Source organism: Neophocaena asiaeorientalis, unplaced genomic scaffold, assembly GCF_003031525.2.
Source record: "Neophocaena asiaeorientalis asiaeorientalis breed wild unplaced genomic scaffold, Neophocaena_asiaeorientalis_V1.1 scaffold78, whole genome shotgun sequence".
NCBI classification, from domain to species: domain Eukaryota; kingdom Metazoa; phylum Chordata; class Mammalia; order Artiodactyla; family Phocoenidae; genus Neophocaena; species Neophocaena asiaeorientalis.
Window position 1 is genome coordinate 15,970,569 of NW_020175018.1, and position 15,160 is coordinate 15,985,728.

Here is a 15,160-nt window from a genome sequence, read left to right on the forward strand (position 1 = left end):
ATAATCAGACAAATAGGAAAAGAAACATGAATAAGGTGTTCATCATGGCATTACAAAATGATAAAGAACTGGAAACAATCTAAATGCCCAACAAGAACTGGGAAATTGGGTAAAATACGTAGAGAACTTTAGAACACCATTTTGTTGAATTAAAAAAAAAAAAACCAAACAGGTTACCCTGTAAACAGAGAAGACACTTAAAAACGTGTTCTCTAAAATGTTAACCGTGTATTTCTAAATAGTAGAATTGGGATAATTTTTTACTTTATTTTTCACTGCTATTCATATATGCTTTATGTAAATGGTTTTAAAGCTTATGTCATTTTTTACAAGAGGAGCCAGTGGGCTTCCTTAAAGACAAATTAGTTCTGGGAACTCCTGCTGCCATCATGTCTTGCTTATAATAAAAAGCATATAACTCATGGTCCACTGCCGTAAACCAGGAGCACAACAGGCTTATCATAAACAGATTCAAACATACCGCTGGGCTGCTGTTTCCCGTGATTAAGATACAAGTATCAATCACAAGAATAAGCTCATGAATATATCTTACGATAACGTATACAAATGGATATAGGTTCACTGAACAGAACTGGTTGGAGAAGTTAATTCCACTCCATGTACACGCAACTGGAACAGTACAACTGGGGTAAGGAAGCAGTAGACTTTAAATGGGCTGAGAGCCAGCATCCTTTGCTTTGTTCACGACAAACTGCTGAGCTTCGAGGTTACTTAGGACAGATCATCTTACTTTTCTAGACTTTGATTTCTCTATTGGAAAAGAGACATAATACTGTCTAATTCTAAAACAAACAGGACTTTTCAAAAAATCTTCTTTATGGAGTTATAATTTACATAAAATAAAATGCACACATTTTAGGTGTACGGTGTGATGTTCTGACCACGTATACCTGGGACACTGCCACCCCAATCAAGATACAGAAAATCTCCATCACTGCAGAAAGTTCCCTTGCGCCCCAATGCAGTCAATCTCCCTCGCCCCCAACTCCGATCATGAGGATCTTTCAATTTAAAATACAACTCATCGGGGCTTCCCTGGTGGCGCAGTGGTTGGGAGTCCGCCTGCCGATGCAGGGGACATGGGTTCGTGCCCCGGTCTGGGAGGATCCCACATGCCGCGGAGTGGCTGGGCCTGTGGGCCGTGGCTGCTGAGTCGGCGCGTCCGGAGCCTGTGCTCCGCAACGGGAGAGGCCACAGCAGTGAGAGGCCCGCGTACAGCAAAAAAAAATAAAAAAAATAAAAAAAAATAAAATAAAATACAACTCATCACTCTCACTCATTGCCAAATGAAGCTTATATCCAATTTGACATGTGACCATGACTCCCATCTTCCTTTTTAAATCCCATACTTTTGTATTTTAGATCTTAAGAGCTTGTCATTCGTCTCTATAATAAAATTATCCTTGAAAGGTATCCCAGTTTCCAACAGATGTAAATAAAACAGTCAGATGTGAAAATGCCAAGCTAAGAATTTGGACTGAGACCATTTATAACATCCAGTATATTTCTTCCTCCCTTCTCACATTAAGCAAGGTCTTTCAAACATTTATTTAGAATTAACTAATATACAAATAGTAATTCATTCTGAAGCTCTGAATCAATTTCTTTTCAAAATGCTCTTCCAAGGCATACATTTCCTCTGCAGAGTCAGCTACATTACAGCTCATGGTAATGAAACTGGTGACCACCATACAAAAGGGGCCGGGCCCTGGATGCAAAGGGCAATAACGTTCTGAAAAATAAATGGCCTCACCTAAAGCCACTGGGCTGCACACAGAGTGGAAGAAAACAAAACCACCTGAAATGATCTGCTTCTTGAAAGTGGCTATAAAAATGAAGATATCCAGTGACCCAGTAACACTGAAGTGTCTGTGTTTGGAGCATCCATATTGCTTTTTAACAGGCTCTTGATTTACTTGGTCGATTTGCTGTGGGAGCCTTATGGCTGCACAATACAAGACAAAGATACATCACATTGATAATAAGAACGGAGCGCTTCTCGGGGCGGAAAGGGGGGGCATAATTTGGTTCTAACAACTCATCGCAGACCAATGAATTTTGCTCAAATTTGTTTTTCTGCTACAGATTTCTTAAATGGGAAATCGATGGAAGCAAGGGACAGTACGAGTTTGAAAGACGATGTTTCAAAATGTCAGCTACTTGGGTTTCGATCTTCCCCACCAGAATTTGCAATGAGTGCAATATGCATGGAGCTTTATGGAATTAAAGGGAAAGACAGCTTGGCAGGGGTCCCCTCCTGGCTCAAGGAATCGTCTCTCCTTTTGGCTCTCCTTCTTCTTTGTATCTTATTGGGGTCCATGCAAGCTCAGCCACTCCAGCCCTGCTGACTCTTTCGAGTGGACGAGTCCTGCTAACCACGCAGAGCAGCACGGTGATTTTGCCCACCTGGCATCATTTGCCCAAACAAACAAACCCAAAACAGCAGAAACGCATGCTAGCTGCTGTCTTACAAAGGGTTCCTTGGAAACTTCTACCATCTTGGATGCTCTTCATGTATACACCACACCCCTAAGAGCACATGAAGATGGAAGGACTTTTCTTCCCCCAAAACGAAACCTGCCTTTGAAAGCTGACTCACAGTGATTAAGCAACATTTGTTCACCATATATACGCTTCTCAGTTTCCAGGAACACAGCTCCGACTGTCAAGGTCTACAAGGAGCCCATTAAATATTTACCGAACCATCTTTATAATGGGAGAAAAGGTCAAAGTTAATAAAACTGACAGGCAGCTCCTGTCCAACTGGATTTATACATTATTTAAGCACTAAATACTCCATTCCATGAAACAGTTTAGATTTGAAAAGACTCTTGGAAAATGTTCACTCAGACAAAGGTTCTAGAACGGCAGAAGGGAGTTCAGAGCTAATCTACAAATTAACGTTAAGAACATATCACTCCCCAAAATACTGCCATAAGTTTTCAGTTACAGGCTCTGTAATATTTTCTATAAAATATATATTTCAATAAACATATGTGCCTTGGGAACAACTCTATTTCAAAAGGCAACTAACTTATCAAAGTTATAATGTGATTTTCTATCCAAGATCATTTCTCCATTAATCAGCAAGAATAAAACGAAAGAGGGAGAGAAAGCAGTCCATTCTTTTAACTTTCACATCTCACAGCTGTGGGGAATGGGAGTGTTCATGTGGTCAGCTGCGGCGAGGGCTCTTTATTTCCTGGTAAGTGGCTGCTCCGCAGTAGCAGCTATTTCCATGCCCTCTGGATTTTGAGAACACTTCTCTCCGTTCCTATTTTGCTATCTATTCATGTCAAACTTCTATTTTCTATGACTAACCTCGGATTTTTCTGTCAGTTCTCAACCTAAAGCCCTTTCTAATCCATTATGTCTACTAATTAGCTCTATGCCTGAGATATTTTCAACAACTCATAATGATCTGAGGGAAACACCATTTTGAATTAGGAAAACCCTGATTTACTGCATATTTCTTAAAATAATGCTGTTTTAGTAACATGAAACATGCACAAGTGTTGAATGTTACCAGGTAGGGTCCTGGTAAACTCTAATGTACAGACTAAGAGCCTCTATAACAAGCATTCTCTTTGAAAATGTCTAACTGAACTCTGCTACTAACAAGAGCTGTGCGGTCTTACACATCTCACTCCCCTCTCTGCAAAACATGCGTTATGTTTTCTCCAAGGATCCACCTAGCTCTAAGGTTTGATTCCTCTAGGTTTCTAAAGAAGTTACATGGGTATTTGACTTCACCACAAAGTGCTGAAGTAATGTCCCTACAATTTCATACAACAGCAAACCCTTTTCCTCTGGATAGCCTAAGTCTTTACTGCTTTTAAAAAAGTCCAAATCCAGTTAGCTTTAATAAGCTTCAAATCACAAGTAACAAAATGTACTGGAAGGAGATGACATGAAAGGAAATTATTTTAAAAAATAGGACTCAAATGCAAAGTTTCTGACTTAAATCTCGGGTTCAGAAAATCAGATGAGCAATGATCCCCCTGCTTAGTTCTCCAACTTGTTTCACGTCTTCCATGTTGTTCTGAATGCTCTACCTGCTCCAAATAGATAAAGGACGTGTTCTGCAATGGACAGAAGTTTGAGAAGAAAATAGAAGGAAGTTCATTCAATATACTAGTTCAGCCAGTGGTGTTCAATTAGGCCTAGTACTTAAAAGCTGTAGTGTTTCCAAGAACCTCCCAGGGGTCCATGGTACAGCATCTATTCATAAGCAACACTATCCCACCCATGCCATACGGCCTGAATCCCACTTTAAGAAAGCTGACATTCAAAAATCTCAAAATTTATAAGCCAGATCAATGAAGGTTTGATTCTTCCTACTCTGAAAACCATTATTTTGTTTTCAAAGACTCACCAAAGGCTTCTTTAAGGGTGGGGGCAAGTTCAACAACAACGGCAGCAAGACTCCTCCGAACCTTAAGGCATTTCACTTTATTTCTAAAAATCACTTTACACAGAATTACATATACGTTTCTAAGAACACTAGGAAGACACATCGGTACTTCCAGTAACTAAACCCTTTGGATGAAGAATGAGCTAGAAGTCAGTCATAATAAATTCTGGCTGGCTTAGAGCCGGGCCACAGGAGGGGAAGAAGAGATGAAGGCTGGGGAGCCCCAGGGCCTCCTCCAGTCCCCCTCGGGCAGCTCCCTTCTCCCAGCAGAGCTCCTCTCTGTCACTGGGATTTGGCAGCAGGTAGAGCAGCCTGGTGTTCTTCCTTGGTGCAGGAGTGAAGCTGGCCACGAGGGAGACACATCTGGAGGACACAGCCTTGTCACTGATTAGCCTGCGTTCTCTGCAACCTGCAGGGTAGCGCGTGACGTACAGGTGATGTTAATGAACTTGTCAGCTCGTAAGTGGACTGGCAGATTGGTGAAACTGCCCTGGCCTGTCACTGGAGCCAATCTGGAGAACAGAACGACTCCATCAGACAGTCCTCTTAAGGCTGGTCTCTTACAAAAGCAAACACACAGCTTTGCAGGTGCTCACTGTTGTGACAGAGCCCTGAAGGAATCCTTTCTCCCTCTTACTCCAATTGCTAAAAAAGCGGGCATGTCTGAACCTCTCCGCAGGCTTGAGTTCAGGAAAAGGCATCCATGGGGACTGCACTCGGATTACTTCAAATCATAGAATTCTCATGTCAGAGAGGAGTCTTAGTGAAGCCTCCCCTCCCCCCACCCCACCCCCACTTTACGGGAGAGGAGACTCTGACCTTAAAGAGGTCACACATATCACAAGAGGGAAAAAGGCCATTCAAGGGCCACCTTACGTATCTTCTTCCTCTGGTTTTAAGTGTGCTGCATCTTTCTAACCGGAGGACCTGGCGTGTGTCATCTCTGCTTCGGCAATGACACACAGGTCTTCTTCTCGGGCAGGCGGGAACTAGCGCTAAGGGAGCGGGAGCGGAGCGTCACTGGCGTTCGCTGGCTCTTGTCTGCTCTGTTCGCTCTGACCTCTTGCAGGCGCTGAGATGCCGCATGTTTTTCCCTCCTACCGACTCCAGTCATGTCTAAGGTGGGGAGTTTGGGGAAGTTCTAAATGCTATCATTTTAAGGTTTTAGTATCATCCGGCATCAAAAACTCTGGTGAAAAGAAACCAAGAAGCCATAGAAACCTCAATATTGTCAGAAAACTTAAATTCTAGACTCAGCAGTAACACATCTGACCTTCCTAGCAGCCCTGATATCGTTTGATGGGGCAACCGTGCTGGTGCTTCACAGGTTTTCATAAATTACCTTATTGTCCAGGAGAATCCACACGTATACTATCTGTTTTTACTGAGGGATCATCTTTGAGAATTTGTGTCATACATCATGGTAGTAAGAGGCAAGGGTACTATCCACGTAGGACCACTTCCCCTGCACATCACTGACCATAACAACCAGAGCTGGTTGGCATAAGTGCGCTGACAATCTTCCCAAGATGCAAGAGTGCACGCCAAGCTCACGGCCCCAGTCTAGGGACATTTGACACCGGGATCAGTTCATGCCACAAACACCTGGATCAAGCCACACGCCATGAAGCTGGCATGTGTGTATGTGGTGCTGGGAGGGTGGGGGAGGCTAAGGTGAGATTTTCATACAGTCATATTTCTCCTAAACCATTAAGCTTTCAACTAAAACCAATATTTGTGCAAAACTAGGAACACTTCGTCACCACTTCGAGTAGCAAAAACCTTTGCCCCTCATTATTAAAATGTGTTTTGTTTCCAGCTAATGAGAAAGAACCATGTATTACAGTAAAGCTCTGTTTCTTCTTTGGAACATAATTCTAAGGAAAGAAAGAAGCAAGGTTGCCTGGTATTATCTGTGCCAAGGAAAACAACTACAGAAAAATACCATAAATCTAATTGTTTTGCTCGGGTTTTTATCTAAATATCGGATAATGATATTAGCTTCTTTTCTCATTTTATCTCTTACTGCTTCTTTCATATAGCCAATATGAAAAAGAAAGAAAGAAAGAAAAAACAATCTTAGATTTGAGCTTTTATGGGTAAATGGTTTTTTTTTTTTACATGGGCAAAACAGCATCAATAAACCATAAGGAAGCCTCCAATTTATTTGCCTATTTGTTCTCTACTGGGAAGCTGGGTTTCAGGCCTTTCAATTACCATGAAAACAGGACGCCAAGTCAGGGCTGTGCTTCTGCTCCACTGCGGCATCACTGCCCTGCTAAACGCCATTTGGGTTTCCTCAAATGTCCAAACTTCAAAACTGTCGAAGAAGTAAATAGAGAGCATGGATAGCAGTCTTTTTCTTTCTTAAATATCTGCAATGTTTAGAATTGTTCCTCTGGAGTGTTCCAAAACTCACACCTTTATTAATAGGCCTTTCTCCACAACTGCCCCTGTTTACACTACAGCTGCATGCATGTTATCATACTTCAAGGACGTCAATCAGCTGGAACAGTTATATCACTCATATATCTAAACAGATCCAACAAAAAGCAAGCTGTGAATGTGGCTAAAAACGGAGAAAACAGCCATCGTAGGGACTATCTGTAGAGGCAGAGAGAAAGCAGACAAAAGAAAGTGAAAAAGAGACCCTAACAGACAGACAAGGGTACACAAAAACTGGTGTTGCCCCATCTCCTGTTAACCACCCTGCCTTTCATACCAGGCTTTCAACCTGTTTACCCTGCGTGGTCCCGGAGAGCAATGCACAGGGTCATAAAAATCATGTTGGGGGACCACCGGGCCACTGAAGAAGGTGAAGGCAGGATATGCAAATAGGATCAAGGCAGAACCTGACGATGCACTAATGAGAGCGTTCTAACAGGCTAGTCAACGATGGCGACAATGAGCACACGTCCTCTGAAGAGGGACAACATGGGGGCAATCCTGCTCACCTCCATTCGTATTAGAGGAAGCAGTCCATGCCAGATGGGCCATCATGTCCTTGTCTCCAACTAAGCCTGAAGCACCCCAGAATCATTATCCATTTACACACTATACTATATCCAACAAAAACAAAATGTGTCCTTGACCTTTCTCTATCACTGACCAAAGATAGAAGTAGCGGGGAAGAATGACACGCCCCAGAATTAGCTTTACATTTCCACCAGAAATGCCAAATACTAGTTTTCTATTGCATACCTAGGGCCTGGATCAAAAGTCTAAAATGGAAGGCTAGAATGATGTCTAAGGTGCCTTCTAACACTGAAATTCTATGATGTTGTATTTCTCTATGAAAATGCAGTCTAAACTTGCATTGGTGAAATTTAAATATATTTTTGAAACACAAACATTTTATCAGTCACCAGAAGTCTCTACTTAAGGCAGTTAAAGAAGGGAAAGGGCTCTCTGTGATGTCTCATACTTGGCTGTTAGTTGAAATCTAGTGCAATGCTAGAGGTCTAGCGAGTAACAAATGTTTGTTGACACACACTACACACTACTTTGTTATTCTTCCCAAACATTCACAGGTGAGGCCTGGAGGAAGAAGTGAATATTCCCATACAATAGGTGTGTCCCTGGATATTTCTTTCCTTCTCTTCCTCCCAAAGAAAACAGAGGTTTTTCAACCGAGAAATGAGTAAAATGACAACCACCGGACACTTCCATACCTCAATTCTAGACACTGAATTCTAAGCATTAGTCATTTGCTGACTTATCACTGAAAAGATTTCAGTCGAGAAACCAGTAAACATGATTTTTAAAAAATTACCGATCTGACCAATTTAAAATTATGATTAGATTATTACAAACTTCTTTTATGGGTAGTAAAAATGATTCCTATGTGCTCATCGTCAGTCAGTTCAGATTTAGTTGGACAGTTTAACTCTCCCTTCTTCTAATGTCATGAAATGCTGAGCTCTGCTTTAAGCATCATTTTCATTACCATCAAAAGCAGCCCCCATCAGCTTCTTCTTCTTCCTTCCATAAACATCATAAACATCGTCAGCTGGGAGCCAACTGGCTCCAAATCAGGGATCTGATCAGCCTCAGCCCCAGCCCTTGCTTACTCAGGAAATGAAGCAAGGAGGCGGGGAAGAGGGAAAGGCAGCACAGAGAAAACTCAGAAGGAATTAGAATGGGAAACAGCCCTACGATCACTGACTTTAAAAGATACGTAACTATGATGTCAGTCAGACAAGCTGGAAATAACAGGAGTGGAAGCAAAAGGCCAGCAGCTCAGGTCAGAGGCCTGTGAGAGCAGGAATCAGGAAATAGAAGAAAACGTTCAGGAAGACACTTTTCTTATTGATCATTTTTAACAACTGCCTTTTCCCTTCGGGAATAGGAGGAATAAGGCCTGGTGGCTTGGGGGCAGTAAGTCCAAGGAGGCAAGTGCTTTCCTTTGTGCTTTGGCAGCAAAGGCTGCAACTCCAGAGGCAGTGTGGTCCCCTGGGTACCAGGAGGACGAGCTTTGTAGTCAGACAGACCCGAGTTCAAACCTCAGCTCAAGTACGAGTTATTCTGGGCATTTCTGGGTGTTTCCTCTTCCCTCTGAGCCTGTTTCTCCACCAGCCCAATATGGGAAGAAAAAAAAAAAAAGATTTCTCTCGCAAGGACAAAGCTGTTCTCTTGTTGACTGAGCACACTCCCTAAGGCAGACTTCAAGAGTGCCTTTTCCTTATCTCACAACAACCCCATGGAGAGAGGTATCGCAGCCTCCTTTTACAGATGAAGAAACGGAAGGTCAGTCATAGAAATTAAGTGATATGGTACGTGCGGAAGATGTAAGCCCAGGGCCCATCGCCCGGGGGACAGACAGAGTTGGTCTTGTGATTATCAGAAGCGACTACGCCCCAAAATTCGCCTCTTCCAACAATGCCGAGAATGACCGAATTTTCACAAAACTGATTAAGAGTATATCACCTTTTAATCAAATACTGTCATCCTAAACATGTCAGATAATAAACTGGTAAGTGTAATGGAAAAAAGGAAAAAGTACGCCCCCATCCCCGCTGTTCTGAATGAGTTAGGTATGCGGAGAAGGAGCCCCAACTTGGTTCCTCTTGTACAAATGAGGAAAAGGATCCATCACGCTGGTGATGCCTCACAGCCAACTCTGTATAAAACTCTCCATAAAACCCAGGACAACTGTATGGGGCCTAGGGAAACGCTGTAAGCACTCACCACGAAAGGCGACCCAGAGGATCAGCTGGGAAGCTCCTTCTAGTACACCATGGAGAGTGGTTCTTAAAGCTACGAACCACCTAAATGCCCAGAAACCTGGCTCAACCTTGAGGCATTAAACAAGCAAGCTACAGAGTATTTCTTAGGCAGCTAACAAAGTATTCAGCACTGGAAGATCAAAGTCTCTCTCCAGACTCCCAGAGTACAGACTTCCCTAGGTATCCACGGGGGACTGGTTCCAGAACCTGCCGTGGATACCAAACTCCGCAGATGCTCAAGTCCCTTATATAAATGGTGCAGTATTTGCATATAACCTACACACATCCTCCCGTATACTTTAAGCCATCTCTAGATTACTTATAATACCTAATACAATGTAAATGCTATGTAAATAAAAACAATGTAGATGCTATGTGCATAGTTGCCAGTGAGTGGCAAATTCAACTCTTGCTTTTTGGAGCTTTCTGGAATTCTCTTCCCAAATATTTTCGCTCTGCAGTTGGTTGAATCCGAGGATGCGGAACCCACGGATACAAAGAGCCGACTGTACTTGTTTCCTTCCTTATCGGACTGCTGAAGGTTTTTTTGTTGGTTTAAGTTCCAAATGTCTGCACAGGATAAAACGGGTATGTTTTCGGTTTAAAATGAACAACAGGTCAGTGTGAAATTTCTACTGATCAACAGGACTGAGGTACGACTTCTACTGATCTTAATCTAATTAAGAGTGTAGGTATGTAGTCAACTGTGTGGATATAAACCATGAGCCTCTCCTTAACCACCCGTGAGCCTGGGTGAGTTGTTGAACCTTCCAGAGCCTCAGTTCTCTTCTATTACTGGAGATAATACTGCTACTCGATACCACTTGATGACCCTAGAAACGATCTGGGGTTTCACGGAGCAAAACCACAGTCAGCTTCTTGGAGTTAGTGAGAATTAAGTACACGAAGGCACTGAGCAAAGTGGCTGGCACAAAATACACACTCAAGAAATGTTAACTATGATTATTATTACTCAGCTGAGGCTGTTGAGCCATTAACAATTAGACTGAGTGTGAGCGGTGACTAAGCCAATAACTGGAAGGCCTTGCCTCTGATTGAAAAACCTTAGAGGAGATGGACCAGCGAAGAAAAACAGGCCTGTTTCTGGGTGGATCTGGGTGAGGGGAGTGCACAGAGTTTGGCAGGACCATAAGAGAGCTGGCAGCCCTACGCAAACGCCAAACTGTGCTGTCAAGAACAAGTCACGCATCCAAAATGGGGACAGCGGGAGGCAGCTGGGAATGTCCAGGAAGCAACAGTGACAACACGTCTATCACCAGCCACATCCATCCAGAGGTGACAAGCAGGCCTCCTTTTGGACCAGAGAAGGGAAAATAGTAGGCAACTGGTGCGCCACAGCCCATGCTTCCTTTGGTTACACAATACTCAAATAAATACACCGCCTGTCCCCTTAAGTACCTGGCAGGTAGCAGCTGAGAAGAGCTGAAGCTAGTTCAAGCCAGTCCAGAAGTCTTTCCGAAGCCCCTTTTACAGGGCTGGCCACTAGAGAGTGGTTTTCTGTGTATCTGTCTTTGCCAGACTGTCTCGTACCATTTGACAAGCCCCACAGGCCTAGCAGAGGGCTCTACATGACGTTCCATAAATGCTTGCTGGGAAGGGGATGGCGTGACAGATGTAGGGCACAGTGCTAGACACAGATGGATAGAAAAAGAAATGTTCTCTGCTTTTAGAGGGTCAAGATCTGCCTAGAATGCACGCTCCGTAAGAGCAGCTAAGAGCACCACAGAGCTCCTCGGTCTTCATTGCTAGGTCCCCTTGTCTAGAGCAACGCTCCACATAAGAATATTAATAACACGAGCCAATGTGTATACAGGACTCATCGTGAACCAGGTGTCGTTCTAATTCATTTAATTCAGTCAAACTACGCAACCACCCTATGCGGTAGGTACTATTATCTCTATTTTACAGATGAGGAAATTGAGCCACAGGTGGTAAGTGGCCTGCCCAAGGTCATGGAGCCCAGTAAGTGGCAGGGTCAGGCTTGGAATCTGGACAGCCTGGCCCCAAAGTCCCTGCTCTGTAACCACTACAGTCCACGGCTTCTCCAGAACTTGGCATGTTCTCAGTGAGGATTTTTAATTTTATTTCCTTTTTGCTTTTTTTTTTTAACAAACCCTTGTGTCGAAGTATTTTTTTTAATAAATGAATACATAACTAGCAGGGGACGGCTAGGGGAGATTTGAACTAAATGACAGAGTACAGTGGGAATCTGGACTCTGAATCACCTTCTTGCATAAGGTCCCTACAAAGTGGGGGGATGATGCGGCTCTACTGCCTCCCCTTCCTCCCCTTTCCTCATCTGTAAAACAGAGATAATAGTACCTACCGCGTAGGGTGGTTGCGTAGTTTGACTGAATTAAATGAATTAGAACGACACCTGGTTCACGATGAGTCCTGTATACACATTGGCTCGTGTTATTAATATTCTTATGTGGAGCGTTGCTCTGGACAAGGGGAAAAGGCCCCGCTCAGCCTTTTCAGGGTGCAACGAGCAGTCACACCCAGTTAATAAGCGTTTGCTGTGAGGCTCTCTGGGAAGCAGAGAGAGCAGATGTGTCCCCAAGCAGGCCCCTTAGAAAACGGCAGCAAGCTCGTGCCATTCGGCCAACCGCTGCCCAGCTCACGGCCGCTCTGACTGCTGGCACTCGCCGCCTCTTCCGACTCCCTGCGACCAGCTGCTCCTGACTTGCCCTTGTTCTCTTCCAGGCCTCCGCCTGCTGCTATGTGAGTGGGCAAATTCGCACACACCACCTTTTAACCCAGTTAGTGCCTTCTCACACCTGAGAAGCAAAGGATGGACAAGAAGCTGGCATTACAGAGCCACAATTTTTTTTTTTTTTTTGCAATATAAAAACGTGTAAAAAGTTTTGAAAGTCAAAAGCTTTCTCATCAATACAGGCGCCAAAACTCCTGTGGCAGCAAAAACGGACATGAACTGATGTGAGTCTATTTAAATCCTAATTTATCTCACGTAGTGTGAACACTCGAACGTTTTGCTACACAATGTTTGATTACAGGGTACTGCCCCAGGCCCCGCTGGAGACATTCGTAGCATACGAACCACGCTACCTTTCGATAATCCAAAGTACTCAAAATCCGAAACACAGTCGGACCCGAAAGCTCTGGATACGGAGCTGGGAAGCCGGGCCAGGCAGTGGCGAGCAGGCCGGCCAGCACGCGCGAATTCTTGTCACGCGGGTCTCAACCTGAACTTCACCTTCGCAGAGAGCCTCCTCTGGCCACCGGATCCAAAGGCGCCTCTGGGTACTCTCCGTCCCACCACAGTGCTTTACCTTAATCAACGCAGTAAACCCAAACAGGTATTTTATACGTATTGTTTGTTTCTTTGTTTAGTGTTTACATTCCCTGCTCTACCCCACCCCCAAAACAAACACTAGAATAAAAGCTCCACTGAAACCCAGACTCTGGCTCTCTTCATCATCACTGCAGCTCCGACACTCAGAACAGTGTCTGCCACACAGTTGTAGCTCAATAAGTGCCTGATGAACGAACAAATAAGAAGACACTCAGAAAAGGCACGGAGGCATCGCAGGAACAGTGCACAGCCAGACCCACACACCCTGCCTACACAAATTAAAAATCCATATACTCCCAAGCAGTATGGATTTTTTCACACCCTCTGTGGACTTTACTTGGTAGACAGTCGGGGGGAGGGGTGCCACTGAGGATATTAGGCAGGGGAGTGGTACAATCAAAGGGTACTACAGCCTCATTCCTCAAAACAGCCCGAGATCCTCTGCCATCAGAATCACCTATAGAGTGCCCACCAAAAATGCAGATTCCAGGGCCCCACCTTAAATCTGCTGGATCAGAATTTCTACCAGGGAGCCCAGGAATGAACACTGTAGGAAGCAACCCAGGCAGCTCTCAGACACACTGAAGTCTGAATCCATTCACAGTATAACCTCAAAAACATTTGTTGACTCACCGATTGAAGAAGTCAGTCTCTAGCTGGAACCCATCAAGAATACGCTACACAGGGAAACCTCAGACAAGTCACAATTAGCTAATCTAAGGACACAACACTAGTTGGCCCCCCACGTGGATTCAGGGTTTTAAACACAGATGCAATATGCTTCCAGCGTTGAGAAGCTTCCATCTTTCCAACTCCTATAAAAAAAAAAAACTGACTGTTTCATGCATATATTGTTGAAGACTGGTGGAGACAGCAGGATAGGGTCGCACAGTAGAGACTGAAAGAGCTTTTAGAATTCTGAGACCCTACTCCAGCTCTAACCTACACTTGATTAAGCAAATACAAAACCTGCACTGCAAGAGTCTTCAAATAGTTAAATTTTCAATCTTTATAAAAAAGAAAACCCATCAGATTTGATTGATAAGTGTACTTTTGAAAACTAAGAGTAAAAAAGTGAAGATTGGCAACATTTTTTGCCACATAATTTGCTTTCTTTGCCTTTTTCCACAGCACTGCACATAAATCAAAGAGATGCTAAAGAGGTCCATACATCACCAACTGGCATTTCAACACTATTTACCAAGTCTTTAACAGACGCAGGTGAGAGTATGGAAAACCACGACCAAGGAGGCTGAAATTAAAGGGAGAAAATTAACTCAAACACTGACAGAGAGTTAATTAAGTTTACAAGTAACTTTCCAATGAGCAAGTTATGATATTTAATAAGAACAGCCTCTGTGAAGCAGGGTTACAAACTATGCAGGGGGGCGGGGGGGGGTGGTGAGGAAGACAAGCCAACAGAATTTTCCAAACAAGAACGTATATTTGAACAAGCTGCCTTTCTATGATTAAGCACAGAAATCTGGGAACAAGGCAGGGGAAATGATGTTTTAATAAGGTATGAGACAGGCTTGTGAGCTGCATTTTGCATTACCCTTGCAAAAAGGGGGGGGAGGGGAGTCCAAAAGTTGCAGATCAAAGTGTACAGGCTGCTGTGTGTGTGTGAGCTGCCGCTAAAGGTGGCACACAGGTCAAGCAAGGTGGATTTAAATGGGCTCGACTTCCCTTACAGAAAATGCAAAGATCCCTCAAAGGCAGCATGCTGAAATGGGTGGCTTATGTCCTCATTTTCAAGGACAGGAAGAGATGTACAAGGCTTCACTTGTCTGCCTCCATCAGCTTAGCTTTACCGTAACAAAATACTGGGAGGCTCAATCACAGACACTTATTTCTCATACTTCTGGAGGCTGGGAAGTCCAAGATCCAGGTGCCGGCAGACCTGGTTCTCAGCGAGGGCCTTCTTTCTAGCCATGTGCTCACGTGACCTGTTCTTTGTGTGCTCACAGAGAGAAAGCGCTCTGGCCCCTCTGCCTCTTCTAGTAAGGATATCTAATCCCATTATGGGGGCCCTACTCTCATGACCTCATCTAATTTAATCACCTTAAAGGCCCCACCCCCTAATACAATCACAATGAGGTAACATTTGGGCTTCAACATATGACATTTGGGGGAGGGGGGGGGGGGGGGGGGGGGGGAAAAAAA

The 15,160-nt window shown here is 43.9% G+C and overlaps 1 protein-coding gene across 3 annotated transcripts in view; it reads right to left on the bottom strand.

Annotated features, from left to right (window-relative positions):
• The window catches only part of MED27 (mediator complex subunit 27), a 200,030-nt gene that overhangs the window by 134,514 nt on the left and 50,356 nt on the right, over nt 1-15,160 (bottom strand). The window lies entirely within an intron of this gene.